Raw genomic sequence first — 22,366 nt, 5'->3', positions numbered from 1 at the left:
TTCTGGCTAAACTTTGCCTTTGAGGGGAGGAAAGACTCTTGGGAGTCAGCTCTTGGAGCTCTGAGGAGTCAGTTTTGTCTATTCTGTCATCTTACCACAGGTTGCACCTTCTACGATGAAACAAGATGGTGAAGAGAGAGTAGCTGTTGTAGATATGGCTGACAAAGCTTCCTCTGTTGGCACCAATATGAAGGTTCTGGAATGGTAAGAAGCAGTCTGTGTCTAACTACTATAATGTATTCATGCATTAAAAACAGTTTGCTGGGGAGATAGTATAATGGCTATGCAAAACGACTTTCATGCCTGAGGCTCTGAGTTCCCAATTTAATGCCTAGCTCCACCATAAGCCAAAGCAGAGAACTGCTCTGGGGAAAATAAAACAAAAAACAGACCAGACAGGAAGGAAGACAATCAGAAAGACAGAAGGAAAGACAGGCAGAAAGGAAGAATGAAAGGAAGAAAGAAAGAAAGACTGGCAGAAAAAAAGATAGGCAGAAAGACCAGCAGAAAAGAAGGAAGGAAGAAAGATAAAGAGAAAACTTTAGTGGAACTTGATGGCAACAATTTAGGAACTGCTCAAAGAATGATGAGAAAAACTAAAACTTGTTCATATAGACTGCAACTTTTTCTTTTTTAATCTCTAGGAAAGTATGGATTGAAGGGATTCTAGAGTTTGCCATCTTTCCTCTTTCTCTTTCTTCTCTGTGACCCTTTAAGGGGAGGTGGCTTCATGGGCTGTGAGTTTATGAGTTTTCATAAGTGCTTGAGGAGGTAGCTGATGAATATTCTTTCAGTTTTAGGGGGGTGCCAGGTGGTGGCACACCTGGTTAAGCACTCACATTACAGTGCTTAACCAGGTTCAACTCCCCCAGTCCTTACTTGCAGGGGAAAAGCTTCATGAGTGGTGAATCAGGGCTGCAGGTGTCTCTCCCCCTCTCCCTCCCTGCTCTTCTCTCCATTTCTCTCTACCTTTCTCAAATCAATAAATAAAATATAAAAATATAAAAAAGTATTAACAGTTTTTTCAGTTTTATTTCTTTTTTGTCTGTACCTAAAGCAGTATTTAGGTTCTAGTGAATGGTGTGGAAATAATAGGATTTTTCATGATAAAGGGAGATGCTATGGACCTGGAAAATTTCATTATCAATAAGCCATCACCATTAAAGAAATCTGGAAAGGAACTAGTCAGATTTTGCTGGTGAAGAGAACACACTGAGCTCCACTGGGCATCGAAAGCTATCCATTGCCTGTGCATCTTCATCCAGTTAGTTATACATCCTTGAGAATTCCTTCTTCAAGCTATGGTAATTTATCAGAAGTGCATTGCTCCTAGTGGATGGGGAAATGCTAAGGTATGTAAGCCATTGTGTGTGTGTGTGTGTGTGTGTGTGTGTGTGTGTATGTGTGTGTGTATGTGTGTATAGATGTATGGTGTGCTTGTGTGTTGCAGGGGTATATGCATATGAACTGTGGACAAGAGAGAAATGGGACTTCCAGTTATATTTATATTTATTTTTTGGGGTGAAGGGGTTATCAGGGGAGACTCCCTGAATCAGATGACATGTCTTGGGAAGGAGAAGACTCTTGGTTTCTTTCAGTGAGATAGAGTGATGGCCCAGCATGGTTATACTATAGTGTGTGTATGTGTGTGCTTGCATGTATGCATGTCTGTGCATTTGAGGGAAAGACAGGTAAGAGAGTTAGAGATACTAGAGAGTTAGAGGAAGAGAATTGGTTGAGATTCATGTGAATTTATTCAGACAGGTGATTTTCTGCCATACATTTGCAAATATTTTATGTAAAGTCTATATCAATTAGTGTTTATGATAATATACAATTGTTAAAGTATTGTTTGATAGTCTAGGGGTATGGATCAACCTGCCAATGCTCATGTCCAGGGAAGAAGCAATTATAGAAGCTAGAACTCCCACGTTCTACACCTCATAAAGAATTTTGGTCAATATTCCCAGTGGGGGAGAGATGATAGGTAAAAGATGACCAGAGGACTCTCAGCTCTAACTCCATCAGAACCTGGAGAGAGAAAAAGAGAAAGGGAGGAACATTTAGAAGTAGTGATCAGTATATGTATGACTTGGAAAGAAAGAGAAGATGAAAGCATAGGTGAAGAAAAAGGGCAAATATACACACATATTTGTAGTTGTAGAAATAATAGTCAACCCATATCTGCAACTTTGGGAGAACTGCTGTAGCTTCCATTGGAGGGAATGGGGGCACAGAACTCTGGTGGTGGGAATAGCGTGGAATTATATCCCTGTTATCTTGCAATTTTGTAAAACAATATTAAATCACTTATAAAATTTAAAAATACATTAGACGGTTGGACTTGGGATTAAGATATCTGTTCACAGCATTCTGGAAAAGCAAACTATATTGAATGTGTGTGTGTGTGTGTGTGTGTGTGTGTGTGTGTATTTTCTAGTTAGTTATATTCAGTTCATCATATGTGCTCAACTACAGGGAAATGAAACCAAAGAGGGAACAGAGACTAAAAAACAATGCAGTTGCTTTCAGTCTGATGCATAAGCAGCTTAGACCACATCTGTAGACTAGGGCTCAGGCTTGGCTGTTAATGGAGAAAGAAGGGCAAGATTATGCTGGAAACAAGCCTTTGGAGAATTCCTTCTGCGACTTCAGAGTGGGAGAGGTGAGGCTCTCCTAAATGCATTTCATTCCCAAGTGTGCTTTCTGCTTACCTGGGGCTCTGTCCAAAATAGTGCATGTGACTTCATTAATATTTCAGAACCTGGAAGTCAGATTCCACATTCCAGTTACCCCTACTTTTAGTGTTATGTGCAGTGGGAAAGGGAAGTTGTAAAGAAGCCTTTGTGTGGGGTGGAAGTTGAGGGAAGTAGAAAAAGAGAGATTCTTTCCATCTTCTTTTAAACCTTCTGGTGGATTTAGCAAATCATAAAGTCTAATCCACACATTTTGAATATGATCAAATTTATTGAAATGAGATGAATTCTACTAGTAAGGCTATGATTGGAACTGATGGCTTTGGCCTGGAAATTTACAGTTCTTCCTAAAGAGCTTGCATATGTAAAAGTTTCCAAGATAACTAACTGTAAATACCAGAGTATAGAAGAGTCATTTTTGGAAACTCTCTGCCACATAGGTGTGCCTCTCAGTCTGGAATACATTTTTAAAGGAATCATCCTGAAAACATGCATACTACCAATTGACAAACTAAACTATAGAACAATAATCATGACATTTTACTTTTTAAAAAATTATTTATAAAATGGAAACACTGACAGGACCATAGGATAAGAGGGGTACAATACCACACAATTCCCACCACCAGAACTCCCAATCCCATCCCCTCCCCTCCACTCCCCTTCCCTGATAGCTTTCCTATTTTCTTTCCTTCTCTCTCTCTCTTTCTTTTTTCTTTTGCCTCCAGGTTTATTGCTGGGGCTCGGTGCCTGCACTACGAATCCACTGCTCCTGGAAGCTATTGTTGTCCTTGTTATTTATTGTTGTTATTATTATTGTTGTTGTCACTGCTGTCATTGTTGTTGGATAGTACAGAGAGAAATTGAAAGAGGAGGGAAGACAGAGAGGGAGAAAGAAAGATAAACAGCTGCAGACCTGCTTCACCTCCTATGAAGCAACCCCCATGCAGGTGGGGAGCCAGGGGCTTGAACAGGGATCCTTGCATTTTGTGCCATGTGCACTTAACCCACTGCACTACTGCCCAAGCCCTAGCTTTCCTATTCTTTAACTCTCTAGGAGTATGGACCCAGGGTAATTATGGGGTGCAGAGGTGGAAGATCTGGTTTCTGTAATTACTTCCTCACTTAACAGCTGTACATGGGCATTGACAAGTCATACTCCTAGCCCCTACCCCTCTTTCCTTATTGGTGCAGAGATCTGGGGAAGCAGGGCTCCAGGATACATTGGATGGCATTGCCTTTATGGTACAAATCTATATGTTTAAAAGTTTTTTTTTTTTTGGTCTGAATTCATCATATAGCTCTGGAAATTGTGAAGTAGCATTGTTTTAAAATTAATGTTGGCAGTGGATACTTTTATCTTATGTGGCCGTGCCCACTGAAATATGTTAAGAAATCAACTACTGTATGCAATGTGGTGGTTTTATAATTGCCTTTTTGCAAACCACTGTTCTCATTTTGCAAACTCATAAAGATGGATAAGGTAGAAGCTTCCCAACATAATGACTGTTCTTCAGAATAATTTCATAAAAATAGACCCAGTTGCAGTCCAATTACTTCTACTCTTGTCTGAAAAGCAGGAGAAGAGACTGAAGCATGCCTTTAGGAAACAGTCCCAGGGGTTGGAATTGGCATTTGTGTGATTCTTTTTATACTTTTAATTATTAAGCCTGTTTATGAAAATATCCAGAAAAGTTTACAGAGAAAAAAAAATCACAGGAGTCGGGCTGTAGCACAGCAGATTAAGCGCAGGTGGCGCAAAGCACAAGGACCAGCATGAGGATCCCGGTTGGAGCCCTGACTCCCCACCTGCAGGGGAGTCGCTTCACAAGTGGTGAAGCAGGACTGCAGGTGTCTATCTTTCTCTCCCCCTCTCTGTCTTCCCCTCCTCTCTCCATTTCTCTCTTCCTATCCAACAACTATGACAACAATAAAACAACAAGGGCAACAAAAGGGGATAAATAAATAAAATTAAAAAAAATCACGAGTTGGGAGAAGATAAGATGAAGATGACTTAGCCTATGCAATGAGTTAATTTAAATTGGACCATTATACAAATACAATAATAAGGGGAAATTCTAAAATTTTAGAGTCCAGTTAGAACCAACTAATCTTTAGAGGGATCAAAATTTAGTACATTTCTTATTTGAAAGAGAATTTGAGGTGTCATTGATACAAATTGAGAGACTATGAGGTTGCCTTTTTATATGGTAGTATTTATTTGTTAGTCATAAAATTAGACCCTACACTCTTACCAATAATTATGAAGGTCAAGATTTTACCATCTATTTAAGTCATCAGTAAAAATGTGAAATGACATTGTGGGAAATTTTAAATTTCACAACCAGATTTTGGGGTCAGGTGTGGCACACCTGGTTGAGTGCACCTTACAATAATGCAAGAACCCAGGTTCAAGTCCCTGGTCCCCACCTGTAAGGGAAAGCTTTGCGAGTGGTGAAGCAGTGCTGGTGTCTCTCTTTCTGTCTCTCTTCCCTTTTCCTCTCAATTTATATCTATATCAAATAAATAAATAAATAAAAGAAGGTAAAAACATTTAAAAAACTAAGATTCAGATTTTAAATGGTTTTGCAAAGAAAGGACTTTCATGCCTGAGGCTCCATAGTCCCAGGTTAAAATTCCTAGTTTTCTCTACGCAGCTATTAAGAACAATGAACCCTGTCAGCTAGGAATACCAAAGGAGACCACCTGGGACTGCAACAAGGCAGGACTAGAATGACTTCAGGAACCCACCAACTCACCAGTGAGTGCAAATACATGTATTTCATGGACATACAGGAGCCTAGGGAGAGATTAACTGGCTGGTAACAGTCCTGCAGTTTACCAGTTGAGACACCCCCTCCAGTCTGTTTCACCAACAAAAAGATGGCTGAAAGGAGGAGAAGACTCCACTAAGACTCACCAAATGTAATTGTGAGTCTCCATTGCTACTTCCCTGAGAATCTGGAGCAGCTGGAGGGGGGAGGGGTGGTTCTTGTGCTGACACCAGGAGACAGAGAACTAACTAGGAAACTCAGGAGAGGATCTATACCTCAGTGGCCTAGCGGTGGTTCGGTGGTTCGGTTGTGAGTTTCTTTGCATAACCACTCTGCTCCACCCTGTTTTATCTCTTGGTCAGGAGTCAGTAATTAAGCTAAGAAGCCTACTTATAGTTGAAAAGCCCTCAGGCTCCCATAGCCTACAGGTAAGAAAAAGAACAAAAGAAGGTTTTAAGCCATTGTGCTTCAACTCAGAGATTAAAATGCTCTTGAAACAACTGTCAATTTCCACAACTGTGAACCCTTTAAGTACCTTATTTAGACACAAGTCAATCCAGGTAAGAGTGATCAGTAATTTCAAAAGTACTTATTGACTTACTGACTCATAGCATATTAGATAAAATGGTTAATCAACAAGAAGAAATGTTGAAGAAATGAACCAGGACAAGAGTCCAGCTAAAAGCCCCCCAAAGGTTGAAGCACAAATCAATGAGGTCAACATCCAAACACTAGTTAAGGAAATAATCACAGGAGTGAGTAAAGAGTTTAAAAGAATTGTTATCAGAAATGCAGAAACAACAAATGAGACTCTGGAATAAAATACTAATTATCTTAAGGTTATTAGAGAGCTGAAAGCTGAAATAGCTGAGCTAAGAACACAACTAGCTGAACAAGCTAAAACAGTATCAGAACAGGGTAACAAAATAGATGAACTCCAGAAAACAGTAGAGGGGAGAAAGAATAGAATAAATGAGGCTGAATACAGAATTAGCAAGATTGAGGACAAATTAGAGACAACTAAAAAAGAAGAGATCTCAAAAGGAGATTAAGAGATATTTAAAACAACAACAGAGACCTATGGGATGAGCTAAGTCAGAAAGTATGGGATGATCCCACTCATAAACAGAAGTTGAGAAAGAAGAACAGAGAGGGAAACTCAAAGCAGGATTTGACTGAATTTGGAGTAGGGCACCAAAGTAAAAACCCTGGGTTGAGCCTGAGGGTGGATGTTCAGCTTCATGGGGATGGGAGGTGGGGGAATATAGGGGGGGTGAAGTGTGGGATGGGACACAGTCTTTTGGTGGTGGGAATGGTGTTTATGTACATTCCTTATTCATGTGTAGTCATATAAATCACTATATTAATATTAGAGGGGAAAAACTGATTGAATGTCTTAAACTTTTTCAATCACAGACTGAGTCTTTTTAATACATAGTCTTTGATATGTTGACTCTCTTAAAAGCTTAGACCAGGGAGAACAGAAGCAACCAGTGACACAGCTATATACAAATAATGTCAAAGGACATAAATTATGGTGATGTTTTTATGATACAGCAAATCTTAACAAAGGGATTTTTCAAAGTTAACCCAATTGCCAAAAAATATGATTATAGCAATAACTATCTATTGCCTTCTTTTTTTTTTACTCCAGGGTTATTGCTGGCCTCGGTGCCTGCACCATGAATCCACCGCTCCTGGAGGCCATTTTTCCCCCTTTTTATTGCCCTTGTTGTTGTAGCATCGTTGTGGCTATTATTATTGCCATTGTTGATGTTGTTCATTGTTGGATAGGACAGAGAGAAATGGAGAGAGGAAGGGAAGACAGAGAGGGGGAGAGAAAGATAGACACCTGCAGACCTGCTTCACTGCCTGTGAACCAGGATCCTTATGCCGGTCCCTGCGCTTTGCGCCACATGCGCTTAACCCACTGTTCCACCGCCCAACCCCTCTATTGCCTTCTTAAACCCTAAGACAGCAGGAACCTCCCACTTCCTCTATAGAGCCTATATTTCCCCAGTCCTGGGACCTCCAGAGTAGGGTTCACTTTCCTGCATGCTTCTCTCAATTCATACCAAGTGATACGGAATCTGCTGATCCCAACCTAATCAACATAAGGAGTACCACCTCAGCATGCTTCACTTCAGACTGTGTCCAGAGACAGCAGGCATGGAATGTCAACCCTTCACCCTCATTACTCGGGTGAGACCTTCCCTTTCATAGTATTCTCTAATTCCATTCCAGGTGGTTCACTTCCTAACAAAGTCCTAAAACCTAGATATAGACCAGGTCCCAGGAGATATGGCATATGTTCACATTTATCCATAAATTAGGGCAAAATATATACCTGAAAGCAAAAGTACATAATAGTCTACAGTGAGTCAGTATCAAGTTCATAATGAAATAGTGTCTACTTAGACTTAGATACCCTCCTCACCTATTTCCTATTATACTTCCCTCACTCACTCCCAAGCTATCCTTACCAAAGCAAGGACTTCAAAAGCTGAATAAGGGCAAGAGACTGGCATACTTAGTCACTATCAGGCCACCCCATCAGCTGGGGCCCTATTCGGGGAGTCCTGAGATTCCCAAACAGACTTGATGGGCTTAGACCTCGAATAAATCTCTCTCTCCATTGTTACCAGTCATCTCCATCAGGAACAACAAAATAGACCCCGTTGTGGGCCCCCATAAGACCTTGCCCTCAACTTGAATCAACAATGGTATAGAATGTTCCATCCTTCGAAGGGAGGCTGGACAACATACTCTATGCTACACCTGAGGAAGATGGGTCCTGATATTGGGCAGCTTGGAACATTCCTACTGATGACCACAGAATGTGAGCTCAGATCTATAGGGATGCAGAGGTCACACAGGCTCCTAAGCTGAATATACCAGATCAGATCAAATCAATGCGGTTTACAGTCAACAATATTTATACCCCTTTCCTATATTAGAGAGCTACTGTCTTCCCTGATCCAGCTTTCTGGTCCTTTTCCCAGCCATGACATCATCTCCCAGACAATAACTTGGATCCACCTGCATATCAGATTTCAGGCTCAGGGGAAAAAAAAAACTAGTATAACCACAGGCCCTTTGAAATATAATTAAAATATGCCTACTAGCTATCTACAGAATGGTGACCCTCCACCCCCAACTCTTCATCTGCTTTACTCCAGCCTTTAGGTTCATTAGTCAACAACTTGTTTGGCTTTATATGTTAACTCTCTTTTCAGCCAGCAGGTTCCAGATGCTATCAGTATGCCAACCAGACTTCCCTGGACAGACAGCCCCATCAATGTGTCCTGTAGCTGTGATTCCCCAGAACCCCACCCTATTAGGGAAAGAGAGAGACAGGCTGGGAGTATGGATGGACCTGTCAACTCCCATGTTCAGTAGGGAAGCAATTATAGAAGCCAGATCTTCCACCTTCTGCATCCCACAATGACCATGGGTCCATACTCCCAGAGGGTTAAAGAATAGGAAAGCTATCAAGGGAGGGTATGGAATATGAATTTCTGGTGGTGGGAATTGTGTGGAGTTGTACCCCTCTTATCCTATGGTTTTGTCAGTGTTTCCTTTTTATAAATAAAAAAAAATTCTAGTTTCCGGTATGTTGCATAAGTTTAAAAATATTTCTTTCTTCCTTGGACATTCTACTTCTTTTAGGATTATAATAATTTTGAGATGATATGTGTTTACTTTATTTTGTTTTTTAATTAACCTTTATTTTTTATTATCTTTTTTTTATTTGATAGAGATATCCAGAAATCGAGAGGGAAGGGGGTTATAGAGAGGGAGAGATAGAGAGACACCTGCAACACTGCTTCACCATTTGCAAAGCTTTCCCCCTGCAGATGGGGACTGGAGGCTTGTACCTCTCCTTGTGCATTATAACATGTGCTCAGCCAGGTGCCCTACCAGGATGATGTGTTTTTAGAAGTAGCACGTGCCTTTCACATTTTAAAGTTACTATCACCAAAAAGGGCACAAAGACTGCCCTTAATTGAGATTATCTCTGTAGAGGAAACTAAATTCCTGACTGTGACCAAGAGCATCTAACAGGCTCTTCCACATGTTCATGTAAGAATAAGTTATTATGTTGGTGTCTCTGTGGTATGAAATAGACAATGGCCATTTTCATTAAAGTTGTTTGAGTAGATGACCTAGGAATAGCATAAATGAGGAACCCTGGAACCCACATAAATCCTTTCATTTGGTGAAACAAAGAGTATTGATTAGCTAGCTACTGACTTCCCTGTGCCATGCAGATGAGCCCCATGCTTGTCAAGATCTCTTTTGTACATTGTTAGAAGACAGAACAATTATTTTTTTTTGAGCAGGTCAGTGAACTGTGGAGGACAGATACAGACTGTTTGAAAGAAAAATCAGTATTTGTCTGATCAGTGGGCTCTTGGTGATGAAAGTGGAGATTAAAGACGAGAAGCAGGAAGAAGAATGAGCTTCAGGCTGAAAAAAATTTGACATGTTGTCAACTACACTTTCAATGAGGTACTTCCTATACCAGTCTCTGTGCTAGCCCTTTTGAAATATCATCTTATTTAATTTTTTTTGTTACCAGTGCTTCATTGCTCCAAGAAGACTTCTTCAGATACAGAGAGTCAGAGGAGAGATAGAGACTGTAACAGTGAAGCTTCCCTCGGTGACGTGGGAGGTGGACTCTACCTTTTGTCTTATGCAAGACAAAGCAGGTGTACTATCCAGGTGAGCTATCTTCCTAACTAATTTAGTTCTTACAACTGTGGTATGTATGCATTATTCTCTTGGTTCTAAAAGGTTAAGTGAAGTTCAGATACAAGTCGTAAAATGGTAGCATTCAGAATGGAATTTAGGTCTCCTACCAAAGATTAATGTCTAACTATTACACCAGGTTACTTTGCAAATGAGTTTCAGGTACACAGTTTGGATGGCAGAAATCTATGCTCTTAACTGGTGGTTGAATGCTAGTATTCTAGTCAACAGATTCTGGGTCTACTGATAGAATTTTGGAAGCATCCATTTGACCAAAGATGTCACTTGTCATATTTCAAGTTGCAAATCCTGCAGGAATTTAGAGTCAACATAAAACAAACAAAAATAAAACAAAAGCATCTTACATGGTTCCCTCATAGTAGACATTAAACCAAACTCAGAGGTAACTCTTAACCCAACTCAGTCATTCACTAACTGCCATTTATTATTCAATGTCTCCTATCAAGCACTCTGGCATCTGCAGTACATTAGTGAGCAAGATAAACAAGGATTGGGACCCGGTGATGGTGCAACGGTTAAGCACACCTGCAGGGGAAAAGCTTCACAAGTGGTGAAATAGGGCTGCAGGTGTCTTTCCACCTCTTTCCCTTTCTATCTCCCCCTCCTTAATTTCTCTCAGGTCTCTACTAAATAAATAAATAAAACTAAACAAACAAAAAAACAAGGCTCAGGTTCTTTTTATCCTATGGTTTTAGTTGAGGTTCTGAAAACTATGGAAACACCTTGGATATCCAAAGATACGGTGTTTGCTAATTGGAAACTGAAACAGAGGTGGTTCAATGACTTAATTGCTTTTTTTTAGGCTACAGTGAAATTTCCTGTTTGTTCCTCTTGTTGAAAGTAAATGTCAGGAATACTGGAAAGGTTAAAACTGACATGCTTCTGTCAACAAATTCATATTGGTAGATGCAGTAGGATAAGGTGGTCTCAACTGTTTAACTCCAGCTATGCTGCACTACTCATACTTTTTGCGAATATTGTTGGTCTCTTTAATACTCACCGAGATCTTAATTATCTAATTATGTAAATGCAAATGGGGCCCTTAACTATTGCTTACTTCTGCCTTTATAGTAGTTATTATAAGAAAAATTTTCCTATGTTTAAAATGATGGTCTCTTCCAAAAACAAAGAGCCAAACAACAACAAAAAAGTCAAAACTTTTTTTTTTCCTCCAGGGTTATTGCTGGGGATCACTGTACAAATCTACTGCTCCTGGCAGCCTCATTCCCCAACCCCCAACGCCCTCCTCGCCTTTTTTCTTATTTTGATAGGACAGAGAGAAATTGAGAGGTAAGGGGGAGATAGAGAGACACCTGCAGACCTACTCACCAATCATGAAGCATCTTGGCAGCTGATGAGGAGCAGGGGCTCGAACCTGGGTCTTAGTGTCAGTCCTTCTGCATAAAAATATGTGCTTAACCCGGTGCGTGACGACGCGGACCCCAAATCAGGACTTTTTGAATGCCACCCTCCTTCTTCCTGAATTCCAGGTAAGGAGTTTGCCAACTGTTTCTTTATCTCTGAAGTCTGGAAAGGGAGGACAGTTAACATAAAAGTCCTATTCCAAGAAACAGCTGGGATATATTGATTAAATGCAGAGATTTCGACACTGGAATGCTTGGGTAGAAATGTTTGACTTTCTAGAAAGTTGTGTCACCTCAACAAATTACCTAATCTTTCTGCGCTGAAATTTTCTCATCTGTAAAAATGAGGTTAGTAAGAATATAACTATTATTATCTCCTGATAAAGATTAAATGATGTAAAACATGTAAGACATTTGGAAAGATGTTCCATACCTCCACATGGTGCATGTTCAAAATGGACTCTCATTGGTTATGGGCTTCATTATACTGTGAAGTTTCCCATCACTCTGACTTTTTACTCCCAAACATATACCTTTGAAACCCCCTACAGGTTTTGCATGTAAATAAATACAGGGCATTGTCTGCGAGATAGTTCCATTTGTAGGTTCAAAGGGAGTGTGGTGATGGGGGAAGGGAGGACGAGGGACTGTGCTATTTCATGTTTTCAGAGCTAAATGGGTCATTGCTCTAAAAGCTTGGAAGCCTAGAATCTTTAATTAAATTAGCCTTATTGTTTGGGGGAGAACTAGAAATTAAAACACAAACCAAGGAACTATAATATTTTCTGGTGTTGAGTGGAATCCAAGACAATTTGTTACATTGAACTTAGTGATGATTTAAAAATATAGTGCATTTTATTTTTGAGATAGGTCTGTATAATCGGCTTAAGTGAAAAGTCTCACTTAAGCTTAACAAGGCACCTTGTTCCTAGTGAGGGAAGTAGTTTATAACTATACTTAAAAGCTACTGCTCTTTCTAAAGTTTTTCTTTTCTTTCTTTTTTAAGTTTTTTTTTTCTATATTTCAGAAGCAAGGTTTCTATAAGGAATTATTATTATTCTATTATTAAGCACAGTTTGTGACAAGGTCGCCACTCTCTTAGCATAAATAGTTCCATCTTGACCGAAATCTGAACCTGTGAAAGTCCCAAGCTGTAGAAAACTTTAAAATGTGCTCAACTGCTTTACTGCCAAGTGACATGCCCCCACCCTCCAGACTTGCCAAACAATATATGTTTATCTCATTATTCAATTGTTTTCATAACGGATTGCTTTGACCACAGTAATGGGCTGTCCTAACCTCATTTTTAGCTTTGTAATCATGTTTGCTTCCCGCATCTGTGTCCTGTTTTTTCTAGTAAGGATTTTTTTTTTTTTTTTTCCCTATAAAAACTTGCTTGAATTAGAGCTCGGGACTGCACTTTGAGCAGCACTTTAGCTGAACTGGTCTCAAGTGGTCTCTGATGCATACCATATAACAAGCTTAGTCTGAGATGATTAAGTCCTGCAGTAAGAAACTCCTTTGGGCCAGAAGAGACTGGCTGTTTGAAGGAACCAGCAATTTGATTCCTTAAGGTTTTGACTGGGAGATGGCTGTAGGAGACTCTTGGGGATTTAAAAGTCTCAGGTTTCTTATTTCAGGTGCAGGAAGTGAAAGTATGGAATCACCGCAGGTGAAACAATTCACATCAACAGACTGCAGTTCTCTTTAACCATAACATACTGAGTGGAGAACTTGCCTCAGTTTAACTCTGCAAGCAGGAAAATGAGCCATATATTATAGTACATAAAACACAGAAGGGAAGACTAGTCTACAATGTTTTTCATTGTTTGAGAAAACAATTTTTCCCATGACCGAACATAATTAACTGATGATAGAAACAAAATTTAATGACAAGGGATACTAAGGTCTAACCTTCTTTATTTTAATATACATGCTTTTCAAAAATCTTATTTATCTTGGATAGAAACAGAATTGAGAGGGAAGAGAGAGAGAGAGAGAGAGAGCTGCATCACTGTTTCACTACTTGTGAAACTTACCCCCTGAAGGTGGGTACTGGGGGTCTGAATTTGGATCCCTGTGCACTATATTGTTGTGTGAACCTTACCAGGTATTCCACCACCTGGCCTCTTGAATACTGTTTAATGTATTTTTAAAAATATCTTTATTGGGGAATTAATGTTTTACATTCAACAGTAAATACAACAGTTTGTACATGCATAACATTTCCCAGTTTTCTATATAACAATACAACCCCCATTAGGTCCTCTGTCATCCTTTTTGAACCTGTATTCTCCCCTGCCACCCACACCAGAGTCTTTTACTTTGGTGCAGTACGACAACTCCAGTTCAGGTTCTACTGAATTTCTCTTCTGATCTCGTTTTTCAGCTTCTGCCTGAGAGTAAGATGATCCCATATTCATCCTTCTGTTTCTGACTTATTTCACTTAACATGAGTTTTTCAAGCTCCATCCAAGTTCAACTGAAAACAGTGAAGTTACCGATTTAATAGCTGAGTAGTATTCTGTTGTGTATATGTACCACAACTTGCTCAGCCACTCATCTGTTGTTGGAAATCTGGGTTGCTTCCAGGTTTTGGCTATTACAAATTGTGCTGCTATGTGTACACAGATCTTTTTGAATGGGTGTGTTGGGTTCCTTAGGATATATCCCCAGGAGAGGAATTGCAGGATCATAGGGTAGGTCTATTTCTAGCTTTCTGTGAGTTCTCCAGACTGTTTTACACAGAGGTTGGGCCAGTTGACATTCCCACCAGCAGTGTAGGAGGGTTCCTTTGATCCCACACCCTCTCCAGCATTTGCTGCTGTTACCTTTTCTGATGTATGACATTCTCACAGGAGTGAGGTGGTAACTCATTATTGTCTTTATTTGCATTTCTCTGACAATCAAAGACTTGAAGCATTTTTTCATGTGTTTTTTGGCCTTTTGGATCTCTTCTGTGGTGAATATTCTGTCCATGTCCTCTCATCATTTTTGGATGGGGTTATTTGTTTTCTTGTTTTTGAGTTTGGCAAGCTCTTTATATATGTTGGTTATTCAACTCTTGTCTGATGTATGGCATGTAAAGATCTTCTCCCATTCTGTGAAGAGTCTCTTGGTTTGGGTAGTGGTTTCTTTTGCTGTGCAGAAGCTTTTTAAATTGATGTATTTCCATAGGTTTATGCTTGCCTAATACTGTTTAATGTATTTACTCACTGTTAAAGTATAGGTGAATCACTGATCTCTCACTGCCCAAGTTTTCTAGTATATAAAATGAGATTAATTGAAACATTTAATGAATGTTTTTTTTAGGCTTATGCATATATACACAATGTTCAGAATAGAACTTCATGCTCACTGTAAGTAGTCCAGAATATTTGATTTTATTGGTATTATATAATATGCATACATATAGCTACCTATGTATAGGTTTAATATATATGCTTTTAGACAACCAAACACATTTTACTAATAGTTTTTCTAAAGAGAAAAAAGATAAAGATGCATGAAAGTTCACATTATCTCATTTTCCTCAGTTACCTACAAGAAAAATCCGCCTACCTAGTTGATCAACATACCCATAGCAGACAGACCTTTGAGGAAGGGAGTAGGCTGGGTAGATCTGACCTTTTCTTTTTCTTTTTGCCACCAAGGTTATTACTGAAACTTGATGCCTGTGTAATGAATCCATTGCTCCTGGCTGCCATTTTTTTCCCCTTTGTTTTTCTTTTGTTGACACAGATGGAAACAGAAAAGGAGAAAGAAAGAGAGACAGCTGTAGCACTTGTAAAGTTTCTCCCTTGCAAGTGGGAACCGGGGATTTGAATCTAGACCTTAGAGCATGGTAATATGTGTGCTCTACCAGATAAGCCACTACCCAGCCCAGACCTTTTATTTGTAAACATATTAAGTGAGGAAAAACATTTCTCTGACAGAAACACTCAGTGACATATGTACCAGTTATCTCCTCAAGTATTTGGAATGGCAGTACAAAACCACTCACCTCTATTTTATGTATTGCTTGGTATTTTAGTCTGGGATCTTAATTTTAGAAATTGTTTCACAGTGGAGATATGTGAAAAATGTGCCTGTCTTATATATCTAGTTTTATCTATAATAATTCTCCAAGAGTTAGCAAGATAGCTTACCAGGGAAGGCATCTAGTCTGCCATGCTTACAACCCAGTTTTGAAAACTCTGCCTTCATTACCAGGCAGGAGCTTTGGTGCTGTGGTGTCTTTCCCTCCCTGTAGTGTTTACATTTTCTTTCCTTTTTAAAATTTCATTTGTTATTGGATAGAGACAGAGAAGAAGGGAAAATAGAGAGGGAGAGAGACACCTGCAGCTCTGCTTCACCACTCATGAAGCTTTCCCTCTACAGGTGGAGACTAAGGGCTTGAACTTGGGTCCTTGTATACAGTAGTGTGTGCGATTAACCAGGTGCACCATCACTTGGTCCCTCTTTCCCTCTGTTGCTATCTCTTTCTATATGAAAATGTCACCCCAATATGCTGAAGCCTTGGCAATTATTTTTTGAATATATATTTTCATATCTACTTACAGTTCCTGGAGAAATACAAAGCCACTGTTCTTGTCATGTCTATTTTGAAAGAATGATTAGAAGACTAAAGTGGTAATAGAGCTATGGAAACAGGCATGATCTGCTCTGATTAAGCAAACTGCTGAGCCATATTTAACAGAAGCCATGTTTAACAGAAGCAGAAGGAAGTAGCTCTCTTCTCCTTATATCAAACCTTCATATAAATGATCAGATATCTCAGTTTTCTCCTTGTCCCAGCTGCTTTGAAGTTTGGGCTCCTACCAAGAACAGCATAACATGGAGAGAAGGAGGCCTGTTTTTCTCAGGAGAATGATTAAAGGGAAATAAGACAGTGAGTCAGCTGGCCAGCAGGTGGCCACTGCATAGAGAACACCGAGTACTGCTCCCTCCTTCCTCCACCTGGTACTTTGGCTGTGCCTGGGTTGGGTCCTGTTACTGCATCCTCTATAGCAGATTTGATAGATTCCAGGTCAACCCTGCCCCCCCATCTGAAGTTTTTGACATTGACTATCCTTCATGACTGCCTGTGAAATATCAGAAACTACATGTGGAAATTGCTACTCTAAAAAAGGACCAAAAGTCTAGAACTCTCAATCTTACTGGGTTCTAATAATAATGTAATAGAACAGTTGGGCTGGCAAAATAGCTTACTTTGATAGTGTGCTATTTTGTCCTGTGCATGATCCAGGCTTGAAGTCACCCTGACCAAATTCACCAAATTGAAAGAAGCTTTGGTGCTGTTGTCACCTATACACTGGCTGCCCCTCTGTACCCATGCAAAAAAAAAAAAAACCCACAAACAAACCCACAAAAAACAAACAAACAAAAACTTAAAAGGGTTTTGACTGAAGGAGGAAATGCTACCCAACAGCGATGCACTCAAGTGTAGATTCCTGCTCCCAGTACAGAATCAAACTGAACAGGATTAAGCAGGATAGAGGAAAATAGGATGGAGGTGGTAAGAAACAGCACTAGAACAGTGTGCTTATTTTATCATGGGCACAGCCCAGGTTCAAGTTGGGGATACCACCACACTGAAGGAAGTTTTGGTTTTGTGATCTCTTTTTCTCTACCCTTGTCTATCTCTGTTTCTGGTTTTTTTGTTTGTTTGTTTTTTACCTGAAAAAGCCTCACATGGTAAAGCTACTGTGATGAAAAATAAATAAATAAGGTAGGGGAGATAGCATAATAGTTATGCAAAAAGACTCTCATGCCTAAGGCCCAAATTCCCACCACCAGAATTCTGTATATCATCTCCCCTCCATCAGAAGCTTCCGTATTCTTCATCCCTCTGGGAGTATGGACCCAGGGTCATTATGGAATGCAGAAGGTGGAAGGCCTGGCTTTTGTAATTGCTTCCCCACTGAAGATGGTCATTGGCAGGCCGATCCATACTCCCAGCCTCTGTCACTTTCCCTAGTGGGGCAGGGTTCTGGGGAAGTGGGGCTCCAGGAGACATTGTTGGGGTCATCTGTCCAGGGAAGTCCAGTTGGCATCATGTTAGCATCTAGAACCTGGTGGCTGAAAAGAGAGTTATCATATAAAGCCAAACAAGTTGTTGACTAAACATAATTCATGCTATTTTGAGGGAGAACTTGAGCAGCCACAGTGGGTTTGAGTCATGGATGGTGGGTACATGGGAACTTAGTCCTGTTTCTAGTAGGATGTTACAGGGCTGGTTGGTGGTACACCTGGTTAAGTGCACATAGTATGAAGCATAAGGATCCATGCAAGGATTCAGTTTCAAGCCCCTGGCTCCCCACTTGTAGGGGTTACACTTCACAAGCAGTGAAGCAGGTCTGCAGGTGTCTCTTTTACTCCCCCTCTCAATCTCCCTCTCCTCTCTCAATTTCTGTCTGTCTTATCCAAGAAAAAAAAAAATGGAAAAAGTGGCTGCAAGGAGTGGTGGATTTGTAGTGCTGGCACTGAACCTTGGCAATAACCCTGGAGCAAAAAAAAAAAAAAGTAGAGATGTTATTAAACATACATAAATGTCACCTTATTTTGGTTGGTTGGTGCACCTGTCTGACAGATGGTAGCCATTCAAGCAATGCTTATGCATTTACACACACACACACAAACCCAACTATCTTTCTATCTCACAGTTATTTTATAAGTAAAAGTCATTTTTATAAGGGTCAATGCCAAGATGCTAACAGTCACTACATTGGTAGCACATAAGAGAAAGCTTATCACATAGTGGGCATGTAATTATTTCAAGTAGCAACATTAGTGAGTAAATGAAAAACCTTTTAGAATACAAATGTTGAACCCCTGGTGCTGTAAAATAAAGCAACCCCACATTTTCTCTATTTGTTGTTGAACTTTTGACTGTAATAAAATACTTGATTTAAAAAAATGATTTATTTTTATTTATATTATTGGATAGAAACAGAGAGAAATTGAGAGGGAAGAGAGATAGAAAAAAGGGGAGACTGAGAGATACCTGTAGCCCTACTTTACCACTCATGAAGCTTTCCCCTGCAGGTAGGGACCAGGGCCTTGAACCTAGTTCCTTCTGCACTGTAATGTGAAACACTTGATTCCCCCCGCCTTGGTTTTATTAACTGAAATCAGATCAGCCATAGGAATATAAATGCCTGAAAAAAATGTATTTTTCTTTTCTGTAAAAAGTATAAGGCCCTCAAGATGCTGGCATGGCAGGTATTGTGTGTCAATTTTTGTTGTGTTGGGTTGTTTCTTTTCTGACACCTCTGGACCGAGAAACACTGAGTACACCCATTCATTTGGTTCATTGGTCCTATATTTGAGAAGACAGAAAAATATGTGTACAGTCTTGAACTCTTATAAGCATCTCTATTTTTCTTGGTACTTCAACCATGTTTTACTTTATGCTGAGACACCATATTGTATTTATAAAAATCATACAGTGCTTTCATCATTAGCTAAGGTTGTATTATACAAATGGAATGGGAGATCTCTGGGAAGATTTTTCTTTTTCCCCTTCTTTTTTTCCTTCTTTCTTTGTGTATTTTGTGTGTGTGTGAGAGAGAGAGAGAGGGAGAGAGAGAGAGAGCGAGAGAGAGAGAGAGAGAAAGAGAGAGAGAGAGAGAGACTAGGGTTCAGTGATTGCACAACTCCACTGCTCCTAGTGGCCATTTTTTCCCTTTTCTCTGGATAAAGAGTAATAAGAGACAGAGAGGGAGAAAAAAGTAGAAACAGAAAAAAGAAAGACACCACAATATTGTCCCACCACTGGGGAAGTTTCCCTCTGTAAATTTTCACATCTAGTGGCCTGGGACTTGAACCCAGGTTCTTAAGCATGGTAACTTGTATAGTCTACTGGGTGAACTGTCTGCCAGTCTCAGCAGTTTTGTTAAAGATAGGTCTTCACATGACATCAAGGTGGAAGCTGGAACATTATCTCCAGAGAAACAGAAATGATTTTGCACCAGGCTGGTGAAAGAATTCACTTAATGTGCTGCTTTGCCATGCAAGCAACGCAGGGTTGAACCTCCCTTCCACTGCACTGAAGGAAGCTTTACTGCTATGGCTTCTTTTACTCTCTTTCTAAGTCTCTGCCTCTCTCTCTACATATAAAAGAGTATGTAACTATGTACCTCAAATATGAGACCAAGTTAATGCTTGATTCCTTATTTATTTATTTTTGCTACCAGAGTTATTGCTGAGGTTCAGTGTTGCAGCTGAATTCATTGTTCCTGGCAGGCATTTCTTTTCTCCTCCTCCTCCTCCTCTTTCTTTTTCTCCTCCTCTGCCTCCTTCTTTCTCCTTTCTCCTCTCTGCCTCCTCCTTCTTTTTCTTCTTTTTTTTCTTATTTAGTAGGGCAGATAAATTGAAAGGGAATGGAAAGAAAGAGGCAGAAAGCAAGATACCTGCAGACCTGTGTCATGGCTGGTGAAGTGTCTCCCATGCAGGTAGGGTGGGGCCATGGGATGGAACCTGGGTCTTTGCACATGGTAATGTGCTGGCTTAACTGAGTGTGCCACCTACCATCCCTTCCTTGATTATTATTATTTTTTACCTCCAGGGTTATTTTCTGGGGCTTGGTGCCTGCACTGTACAAATCCACTGCTCCTGGAGGCCATTTTTTTCCATTTTTGCTGTCCTTGTTGTTGTCGATGTTGATATTATTGCTATTGATGTTGTTGTTATTGGATAGGACAGAGAGAAATCGAGAGAGGAGGGGATACAGAGAGGGAGAGAGAAAGATAGACACCTGCAGACCCGCTTCACCACTTGTGAAGTGACCCCCATGCAGGTAGGGAGCCAGGGGCTCCAACCAGGATCCTTATGCTGATCCGTGCACTTAACCAATTGCACTACTGCCTGACCCCCGATTGATTCTCAATTGTATAAAGTGTCTTAGCAATTAAAACATAACCTCAAATAATAGTTCATTATAGGTATGTTTGTGATGGGGTTGAGGTGAATGATGTGGATGACTTGGGGAAGATTTAATTCTATTCTGGAAACCAATCAAATGATGCCTTTATAAATACTGGACCAGAAAGACCTTTTCTATGTGCAAGAAAAGAGTGCTTCAGTAGCCAGGGAAATGACTCAGTGAGGAGAGCACATTTCTTGCATAAAGGAGGTCCTCTATTCATTCCTTGGCACTACATATGCCAGAGTGGTGCTCTGGTTTATTTCTCATTGAATAAATCTTAAAAACACCAAAGCTTTCCATTAACAGTTGTAATTCTTAGGACAGTCCGTCTACTTTTGATCATGGATTTTTCAGGGATTAAAATAATGGTAGATGTACATACATGCTAATTTATTAGAGCCAAGTAGACTACTGCAGTTTAACAAGCCATTTTCTGTCTTATAGAGATCATGTAATCACTTCAAAGTAAATTAATCATTAAATTCATTCAAAATTTCCTGGGAAAAAAGTTTTCCTGATGAAAATATCAACCAAGCACAGACCTTTTTTAGTTGTTATTTTTGTTGCCACAGTATTTTGCAACATGAGTGGTTCCACCACTTCAGGCAGAATGTTAAAAAAAGGTTTTTTAATTGACTTAATCATGATTGACAAGACTGCAGGATAAGAGAGGTACAATTCCACACAATTCCCACCACCAGAGCTCTGTATCCTATCTTCTCCTTTAAACTTCCCTATTCTTTATCCCTATGGGAGTTTGGACCCAGGATTATCATGGGGGGCAGAATGTGGAAGGCCTGGCTTCTGCAACTACTTCTCCACTGGACATGGGCATTGGCAGGTTGATCCATACCCCCAGCCTGTCTCTCTCTTTCCCTAGTGGGGCAGGGCTCTGGAGAGGTGGGGTTCCAGGACACATTGGTGAAGTCCTCTGCCCAGGGAAGTCAGGTTGGCATCATGGTAGCATCATGGTAGCTGAAAAAAGAGTTAACATATAAGATTGGTACTGAGACACTCTTAAATACATTCCCTTACTCTTTTTAGTAATAAAAGGCATTTAAGGTTACAACATTTCTATGGAGTTGAGCTTCAACAAGGTCTTTCTGACCATATACCAATGAAACTTAAAATAGGAACTGAAGGTGGCAAGATTTACTACTGAGAAATTTAAACATACACCCCTAGTAAATCTTAGATAAAAAGAATAAAATAAAGAGAAAATTGAGTTATCTAGAAAGCAATGAATGAGTTATTTATCTATGGGATAAACAAGAAGCTCAACTCTCTTTTCAGCCAGCAGGTTCCAGATGCTACCATGATGCCAACCAGACTTTCCTGGACAGACGACCCCACCAATGTGTCCTGGAGCTCCGATTCCCCATGGTAGCACCTGTTTCTTGGTGGCAGAAAAAGCATTAAGATATAAAGCATTTTATCCATTTTAGATCTAATGGCAAGAATATTTCAGATGAAGATTTGGGGTCTTCATTTTGGAAATAGCTAGTAGGTCTATTTGAGGTATATTCCAAGAGCCCCATGACTTTACTAGTTTTTGACTGAGCCTGACATCTGATATGCAGGTGGATCCAAGTTATTGCCTGGGGAGAAGATGGCTGAAAAAGGACTAGAAAGTATAGCTATAGTCCTTTGGAATATGACTATAATATGCCTACTTGCTATCTACAAAATGGAGGACCCCCCCACAACTCTTCATCTGCACTACTCCAGCCTTTAGGTTCATGATTAGTCAACAACTTGTTTGGCTATATATGTTAACTCTCTTTTTTCAACCACCAGGTTCCAGATACTAACATGATGCCAACCTTACCT

Source organism: Erinaceus europaeus, chromosome 1 (assembly GCF_950295315.1).
Source record: "Erinaceus europaeus chromosome 1, mEriEur2.1, whole genome shotgun sequence".
NCBI lineage: Eukaryota > Metazoa > Chordata > Mammalia > Eulipotyphla > Erinaceidae > Erinaceus > Erinaceus europaeus.
The sequence above is the reverse complement of the archived record's forward strand: the minus strand, read 5'-3'. Positions refer to the sequence as shown.